Genomic DNA, 9663 nt, shown 5'->3' on the forward strand with positions numbered 1-9663 from the left:
CACAAATCGATACAAAACTTTTTTCTCTGCGGCTTCAGCACATGATGATTCTGTTCGTTTGCACACAAATCTGTCGCACACATATTTCCCTGAAACACACCCTGCACCGCGTCCTTGCCCTTTCTACTGCGTGCAGCGTCAGTGCAGTTCAAATGCAAATCGTTTCACAATTGTGCAAAGCACCCTGTGCATACAGTTAAACGGTATTGTTTACAATCCAGTCACACCGTTGTGAGTAAGGACAAAGGAGACACTTCAATTGGAGCGCAACAGACATGGTGGGTGTCCCCCGCTATCAATTATTCTGTCATTCATGATATAATTTATATTCTGTCAAAACAATGGCATGGTGTGCATTGTTTTTTTTTACTTCCAATATGTATGTGAAGTGCACAAAAATCTTAGAAGCCACTCAGATAACACATGCAACACCTTTCGTCACTGCTCTAATTACCGACAACAGATCGGTCTGGTCTTTGTTCAAAGTCTTCTTCTTCTTCTTCTTCTTCTTCTTCTTCTTCAGCGTTCCAGAATTTTCTGGTTACGTGTGAGCTCGTTTGCCCATTTGGGTTCCCCACACTATACTCTGAGGGCATAGTCAGCTTCACTCCGCTTTCATTGAGTAGGCATGCTGGGTATTTTCGTGTTTCCATAACCCACCGAACTCCGATATGGATCACAGGATCTTTTTCGTGCGCACTTGTCTTGTGCTTGCGTGTACACACGAAGGGGGTTAAGTCACTAGCAGGTCTGCACATAAGTTGACCTGGGAGATCGGAAAAATCTCCACTCTTAACCCACCAGGCGGCAGCGACCGGGATTCAAACTCACGACCTCCCGATTAGGAGGCCGACGTCTTACCATCACGCCACTGCGCCCGTTCAAAGTGTAACATGGGATCAAATGCCTTTAGTTGGTACAACATACAACACACAAGTCTGAAGAAAACACACACACACACACACACACACACACACACACACACACACACACACACACACACACACACACACACACACACACACACACGATAGTACCTTATTTCCGTGACTATAAGACGCTTCAAATTTAAATGAGAAAAATGCACACGACAGGTGCTTCCGGTGTACTGGCCACAAGTCAAAGGAAGTGTACAGAGTGGAAATACGTTTTCTCCACGATGTGCGGTGAGATCAAAATTCTGGATTCTGAGAGCTGTTTGGCCAATGACCACATGTTCAGCTGAGCCCAGCTGCTTCAGTGCCCTAGTTTTTATGTGAAGTTAACTGGCGTAGTAAATATTGACACTTCCTACACAATTCCTGAAGAAAGAAAACAGGTCAGCATATAAAATGAAATCCCAACCAGTGCCGGTCTGGATAGCAATGATATCAACCTACCGATCATCCACAAGCCTTCTTCAGACATGTATACAGACAGGAACGCATACATGAAAACAACTTGCAGCCAGCCTTGTCCACCGAATTTGGCAGAAGACAAACACGAAGGTCAACGCATGACTAATTATTTTTTACGGACACACAAAAACGACGTAACACAAAAAAATCGAGAAAAAAACTCAAACGTACAACCAGGACACCTCAATTATGAAGTATACTCCCTTCCGTAATAGAAGCATTGGTTAGTTCAACAAGACACAAAAGGGAAAGCATGTGAAATCCACTCTCAATCCTGTAACACAGGCGTTCCAGAACACACGGGCATAAAGGTTACCAATCAATCAATCAATCAATGACGCTTATATCGCGCATATTCCGTGGGTACAGTTCTAGGCGCTCTGCAGTGATGCCGTGTGAGATGAAATTTTATGCGGCCAGTAGATCGCAGCCATTTCGGCGCATATTTACCTTTCACGGCCTATTATTCCAAGTCACACGGGTATAGGTAGACAATTATTAACTGTGCCTAAGCAATTTTGCCAGGAAAGACCCTTTTGTCAATCGTGGGATCTTTAACGTGCACACCCAATGTAGTGTACACGGGGGGAGGGTTCGGACACCGAAGAGAGTCTGCACACAAAGTTGACTCTGAAATAAATTTCCGCCGAACCTGGGATCGAACTCACGCTGACAGCGGCCAACTGAATACAAATCCAGCGCGCTACCAACTGAGCTATATCCCCGCCCCACACGAGTTTAACTTTCTACCAGGTTATTTTACTAAGAAGCGTTCTTCAAAAGCGAAGCTGCCGGGCATTTCAGAAAACACACACGTACACACAGAACAACATACATATCATTAAATTAATACCCGGTTATTTCATACAGAAGCGTTCTTCAAAAGCGAAGCTGCCAGACACATTCAATTCAGCACACCATATGACATTAACTTCCTACCATTTCACTGAGAAGCGTTCTTCAAAAGCGAAGCTGCCAGGCACCAATGACAACACACATTCAATTCCGGACACCATATGACATTAACGTCCTACCCGGTTATTTCACCGAGAAGCGTTGTTCAAAAGCGAAGCTGCCAGGCACCAATTGTTGGTCCTGTACAGGAATCCGGGGGACGGCTGAAGCCTGCAGGCTGGCACAATATTACAGGCAGACGAACGGGAGGCTGGGGCATAAATTGAGCCGCTCCACCATGCCAGCAAAAATGTCAAAGGACACTCCCAGGACTGAGGCTGGCGTGCGCTAAGCACTGCTGTTTGTTGTCTCACAGGGTACTATCCCATGAATATCCTCCTCGTTGAATAAAACGTATATCACGGTGTATGGTCCCGTGGAATATCTCTAGATGATGATGATGATGATGGAGATGATTATGACCGCTGCCAATAAAAAAAATATGTGGTGCAAGTAAGTGCTGAAATGAACACCCCAGTGACGAATGCTTAGTAACCCAGACACAGGCAAACACCGTATTGGTTGATCCTGCTCACGGCACCATACTAGTGCTACAACGGCGACACGGCAACACACACACACACACACAAATCCGACTGAGCCTGGAAATTCAAACCTGTTCGAATCCTGAAGCTGTAGACATATTACCAGAAATCCAACTGAAACTGATAATTAATACACGTAACTATGAGGATTCTAAAGCACTTGAAAAGTATTCCAAAAAATCTGAACTGACTAAATCTAGATCAGTCAAAACCGCAAGTGTCAGAAATGTGAAACACTCAAACATTTTCAGAAAATCCAAACTGTGACCAGTCAAAATTCGAAAGCACTCCAAATGTTTAACAAAATCCGACTGAAACCGAGAATTCAAATTTGAACACTCGTAGAAATACTCCACAACATCCGACTGAAATTGAGAATTCAAATAAGGTAAGATTCCAGAGGCACTCTCAAGAATCTTCCCGAACTAAAATCAGACTCAGTGAAAGTAAGAATTCAGACCTACAGACATCCAGGAACAATCGCAATATGCGGACGACAAAAACTTGAACTTATCCGTCAGAACCCTGAAACATTCGACAAATTCCTAACTAAAACTTGAATATCTGAAGTACTCAAAATATTCAGAAAATCCGGCAGATACTAATAATTCCAACATGTAAGAATCACGACTCATCATCGTTCACAAAAACATGATGTTCCAAAAAATCAGGCTGAACCCAAGAATACAAACCTGTGAGACGCCCGAAGAACTGCACAATCCAGAAAATGCAACTGAAACTATAAACAGTTAATCCAAATGATCTGCACGAATCCGTTAACACTCGCAGACATATCCACAACTTAAAATCCTGAAGCACTCGAATTATTCCGGAATATCCGACTGAAACTGAAATTCAAACATACAAGCACTCGCGGACACAGTTCACAAAATCCAACTGAAACCAAACATTCACATCTGGTAATAACTCTGAGCACGCCGAAATATTCCAGAAAATCCCAATTCAAACCTGTGAGAATCAGTCGCGAAGCACTCGAAGTATTCCAGACAGACAGTCGCCGGGAGGGCAGCTGTGCTAGCGGTCAGTGTCGGTTGCTGCACAGAGCAAGGCAACAAGACTACTTGCATGCAGCTGGTGCCAGTGCAGACCCACAGACCAGACAGCGCTCACAACCTCCCGTCACATACTGCTGAGGACACGGCGAGGGCTGGGCGAAGGAGACCGACAGCCAGAGGGGGAGGGGGCGATCTTTGTGGGCGAGACAGAGAGAGCACCAAAGACTGGGACAGCGACTGAGAGAGAGAGAGAGAGAGAGAGAGAGAAAGGGTGAGGAGCGAAGGAGTGGGAGAGAGTCTTTAGAGAGAGAGAGAGAGAGAGAGAGAAAGAGAGCACTCTAGAGAGAGAGAGAGAGAGAGAGAGAGAGAGAGAGAGAGCGCAATCTAGGGAGAGAAAACCAGAGAGAGAGAGAGAGAGAGAGAGAGAGAGAGAGAGAGAGAGAGAGCAATCTAGAGAGAGAGAGAGAGAGAGAGAGAGCTAGCTCAGTCAGGCAGCAGAGGGAAGCAGCAGCAAGTCCCGACCGGCACACGCACAATCAGATCGATCGCTGGAACCCAAGGTTCGCTGACACCCCCATCACCATCATCACCACCACCAGTAGCAGCTGAGCTAAGCACCGCGCGCGGCCTCTTGTTTCTCTGTTCTACGCTATATTTATCTCCGCGTATAAAACGCCTGTAGCGTTTGTCTCTCATCGAAATGCTTGTTTGCTTTCTTTTCGGAGAGAGTGTTTTCTTTCCAAAGAAAAATGTCGCACAGTAGAATAATGAAAAAGACACAAGATATTCGAATGTTACTTTGCTGCAAGATATATACCGTATTTACCTCGACCTCCATGCTGAAGACGCTTTGTCTCTCATCGAAAAGCTTTTTTGCTTCTTTCTCGAAGAAAATGCATTCTTCTCTCTTCTCTAATTCTTCATTCATGGGCTGCAACTCCCACGTACACTGGTGTTTTGCACGAATTGGCTTTCGGGGGTAAAATGCTTTCTAATTTGCGAAGAAAAGTTTGACACAGAAAGGACAAGAAGCAGAATGACAGGAGAGGCAGTACAAATGTCTATACTCTATGGAACCCGTTTTCTTCTCGCTATCAAGAAGAGACATTGTGAAATAAAACAAAAACAACATCTCTCATCGAATGCTTATTTGCTTTCTATTCTCACTGCAGAAAACGGTTTCATCCTGGAAAACGTTTAAAGAATGTAATACAAAAAGACCAGAATGTACCCTATATTTATCTTCACCCCGAAGACGCCTGTTGAGTTTTGTTTCTCATCGAAATGCTTTTTTTGTTTTCCTTCTGTAGAAAATGCCTTTTTTTTTTAAATTGGCACAGAAAGAGCAATTAGATGATAATGGTTTGAGGCGTACAGCTCGCATCCTGGGCCTCTGTTTCAAGTTTAATGTAGCATCCATGCTGAAGACGCCCCATGAAGCGTTTTTTGTCGCTCATCAAAATGCTCGGTTGTTGTTTTTAGCTTTCAATTCAAAGTTTGGTACAGAAAGGGCAAGGAGCAGGAAAAAAGACAGTAACAGAGCCCAGAGATAGAGAGAGGGAGGGAGGGAGCGAGAGAGAGGGAGGGAGCAAGAGAGAGGGAGAGGGAGGGAGCGAGAGAGAGGGAGTGAGAGAGAGGAAGGGAGCGAGAGAGAGGGAGGGAGCGAGGGAGGGAGGGAGAGAGGGAGGGAGAGAGAGAGAGAGAGGGAGGAGAGAGAGAGAGGGAGGGAGCGAGAGAGAGGGAGGGAGCGAGAGGGAGGGAGGGAGCGAGAGAGAGGGAGTGAGCGAGAGAGGGGGAGGGAGAGAGAGAGGGAGGAAGAGAGAGGGAGGGAGCGAGAGAGAGGGAGGGAGCGAGAGAGAGGGAGAGAGAACTAAAGCCAGAGAGAGGGAGAGGGAGAGAGAGAGAAAGAGGAGGGGGTGATAAAGAGACAGAGAGAGGAAGACAGAGAGAGGGGGGTAGAGCTAGAGTTGGGGGGAGGGGGATACAGAGACACAGATAGAGGGGGAGGGACACACAGATAGAGAGACGGGGGCAGGATGGCAGATACAGAGCGACAGCACAGACGTTTGACAGAGGACAAACAAATGGGCTGCGTCCCCCTTCTTGTGCGGATCTCCTTTGCCGTGAAAAACAGACAGGAGTGTAATTACAGTAATGAGAGCACAAAATACAGGCTTTGCCGCCGCTGAAGGCCGACGTAGGGGTGGATTTGACATACCTGTTTGTAAAATAACGCTGTTTTCTTCTTCTTCCTCTTGTTCCTCTTCTTTCTTCTTTTTTCCCTTTCTTCTTCTTCTTATCATTATATCCGCCTCGTGAAACCAGTTCGCCTCACCGTCTCAGATCAGGTCAGGCTTGTACATGGGATAGGACCATCGCTCCACTTATATAATACACAAAAATTAACACCATGGCTGCTTGCTGTTGCGAGTTGGAATTTTGTTTATAAATTTATTTCCGAAAAAGTTTTTTTGTGTGTTAAAGCCCTAATACACTACTGCGCACAAAGATCACACATGCTGTTCATTTTTGGTATTTGTCCAAGTGGAGAGATGGTCTTATCCTGTGTAAAGGCGTTTTTGTGAAAGAATAAAAAATAAACATTGGGAATGCAACCTATATAATCCATTCTTTCTTTTTCTTCCGTTTTTTCCCCCAGGCTTTTGGTGAATCAAAGTGTTCTCAATACGATGCTTCTATCCTACACCTGCACAGCAAAACAGAATGACGTAGCACACGGACATCATTGACATTAGCATAAAATTCCAGCCCTCGTCACAGCTCTCCATCACACTTCAAACACTGATGCTGTGCGGTGTGGCCCTGCATGCAATGATTGAAGCGGACCTGCTTTTCTGTCAGGCTTGCAGAGCCAATTATCATGCTGAGAGGGAGGCGAGCACCATTTTCTGCTCGGTAGGTTAGAAACAAATGTATACGATCAAAGATCTTCTACTGCTTCGCGAAGCAGTAGAAGATTTTTGATACGATTCCTGGACATCGTTTCCCAAAGAGTCGTCGTTAAACAGCCAACGAGGTTGCAAAGCGTATAGCAGTAATTTTTCAATCCAAGAGATTACCGTAATATATAATACAGCTTTTGTTCTGACCAGAGATGTTTGCTTCTTTTTTTTCCAATCCATTTTTACCCTTTTTTGATTTTTTTAAAATAATTTTTATTGCAACTTCGATTGCGTCTTGAGAAGAAGATTCTTTGCGTACCCTTTTCAAGAAAGAATATATGAAAATAGGATCAAGTCTATTTCGGTAGCTATCCGTCCCTTCACGATCAAATCCTCACTTTCTTCGTCGTTAGCATTGCCCCCCATACGCTCCCAACTGACTTTACATGTCTCGAATAACCAAACAGGTTGAACAAACACGAAGAACCAACAACACACCAACCAACTAGCTTTACTCGCGAACAACCTCGCCATCTGGCCACTAAGAAACGTGCGTCAGGATCCAGTCATCTGAGGTGAGTGTTTTCCCCCCAGCGCGGCGCGGGCGACTCTCCATGGCAACCCTCCAATCGGCTTTGCTCTGACCTACAGATAAATTGTGTCATTATCTTTTGCCGTCATCTGCATAATATACCAGAATTACGTGTAAGGACATCACTATTTGCGCTGTACCGAAACTGGAACCGTTGGTGACTCACTGCATGGTAGAATGTTCAGCAAGTCGCCTGAAGGCAAATGACGCTATCAGCATCAGTGCACGTGCGAAACTAGTGATATGAGCAAGGTGTCGTTCTGGGTCAAACTGGCCCATAATCTGCAAGGCATTGACACACACTAAAAACAGTGGTTGATCGCCTATACTTAATTCACTTGTATCTGGTTTTGATTTACAGTTACGGTTCCATTTGTCAAAACACGAACACCCGCACAAACACGAACTAATGCACGCAAGCAAGCAAACAAGCAAAGAAGCAAACACACACACACAAACCCGGCCTTTAGAAATTGTTATGTACAATGAATCGAAGCTCAGAAAATGAATAGGCCTGTTTTTAACCCCTATCTTCAAAACAAAACTGAAGTAACAAAATAAAGCAGAGAATGCTCAAGACACAGACACACCCAATGCCACACAGCAAAAGTTTCTGTTTGTGTTAAGACCCCATGTACAAACATCTAACGCCGGATCAAACGCTACATCTGTTGAAATAAAAACATGCCCCTGGCATTTCTTGCACTCACTGAAAACCTTCATTCCAAGCAGCCACAGAAACTCAGACTTCACAGTCAGAGCTCATCCTTGCTTCGGTTTACAAATATATGTATAACCCGAAAGATAAATATTTTCAAGCCAAATTCCAAGGCCTTGAAGGTTGAAGGCTACTAGGCTTTTTGTTGAAATTGAATGAGCGTCGGCTTTATTGCCCTACCTTTCCGCATGGATTAAAGGCACCCGTGTAAACTGTCTCGTAAGTTAGTCACAACAGGTCTGCCCAGGAATTTATTACCTATTAGAGGATACCTCTAGTTGGACACATCAAAAATCAACAGCCTGGCTGCTTTCAGTGAAGAGTTCTTTCTTTATTTGGTGTTTAACGTCGTTTTCAACCACGAAGGTTATATTGCGACGGGGAAAGGGGGGAGATGGGATAGAGCCACTTGTCAATTGTTTCTTGTTCACAAAAGCACTAATCAAAAATTTGCTCCAGGGGCTTGCAACGAAGTACAATATGTAGAGGTTACACGCCGAGTCTCAGTGATTATCAAAAATAATGGTCGAAGTTAGCGGATCATGAAAAATGCGAGCTTTAGCGAGCTTTTTCATGACCGCGAACTGAGACCATTATTTTTTATAATCACTGAGACGAGGTGTGTAACCTCTTTATTCCTCCTTTCTTCAGTTATTCAAAGAAAAGAGGAGTTTTTTTGCGAAAGTTTGATCGAATCCTATTCTCTCAACCAGTCAACCTGCGCAGGCGATCGATTAATGCGCGGTTGTATAGTTCCGTGCAAATTATTCCATTCTGTTAACACTTCTTGTCAGTTTTCCTATTTTGGGCTAAAATCAAGTACACAGATATGCTGTTATTCTGCCGTGGCGGCAAAGGCAGATATTGTGTGTTCTGTATATGTTTTAGTATCGCTTAGGATAATGTTTTTTCGTCAAATGGGACTAGCAGACGAACTTTTGCACCCGTGTTCCAACGTTAAAAACTGTATGAAGTTCAGTTTTCTGGGGAAAATAGTGTATGAAACCCCTTTATGTTGTTTAAATTGATGAGATGTGTGCATTTGGTTGCGTGTGATCTGTTTATTAAATGAAATATTGTTGAAAACTGACCGTCGGATTGCAGTCTGTTGTCAAAGGAACTGAGTGAAAAGAAGGGGAACTACTCTTGTCGCTAGACAAAGTATGAGTTACTTGCCTTGGGAAATTGCTTGTGATGAACGGCTTGACGGCACGGCAGATGAGATTCAGAAAACAACCGAACTCATGGATTTTATATGGAGATTCATGTGTTCAGGCCTGTAGTTGTTAATTTAAATGCGGTATGTTTGTATTGTTTGCTCCAGAGATGTATACTTCGTACATTAGAGCGTTCGGAACTTTTCAGTCGCAAAAAGTAGTACCGAAACAGAACAACCTCTCAACCCATTGCACTATCGAGGATTCAGGCTGTTGCTGGGTCGTTATTTGTTTGGTTGCTGGGTCATTATCGAAAAATAACTACCCCTACAAGTTTACAGAGGTAAAGAAGCAGAGGGGGGAATAAATGACCTTACTGGG

General features: G+C 44.2%; 1 protein-coding gene across 4 annotated transcripts in view; it reads right to left on the reverse strand.

Moving 5' to 3' along the window:
- The window catches only part of LOC138963830 (neuroglian-like), a 75581-nt gene extending 71560 nt beyond the window's left edge, over nt 1-4021 (reverse strand). For 2 of the 4 annotated variants that reach the window (XM_070335683.1, XM_070335680.1), the window contains exon 1: nt 3589-4021. The gene's annotated coding sequence lies outside the window, so the exon portion shown is untranslated. The remainder of the gene's footprint in view (nt 1-3588) is intronic. The other 2 variants (XM_070335681.1, XM_070335684.1) reach the window with 1 other exon arrangement.
- Between the last annotated feature and the right edge of the window lie 5642 nt (nt 4022-9663).

This window comes from Littorina saxatilis, linkage group LG4, assembly GCF_037325665.1.
Source record: "Littorina saxatilis isolate snail1 linkage group LG4, US_GU_Lsax_2.0, whole genome shotgun sequence".
Taxonomy (NCBI): domain Eukaryota; kingdom Metazoa; phylum Mollusca; class Gastropoda; order Littorinimorpha; family Littorinidae; genus Littorina; species Littorina saxatilis.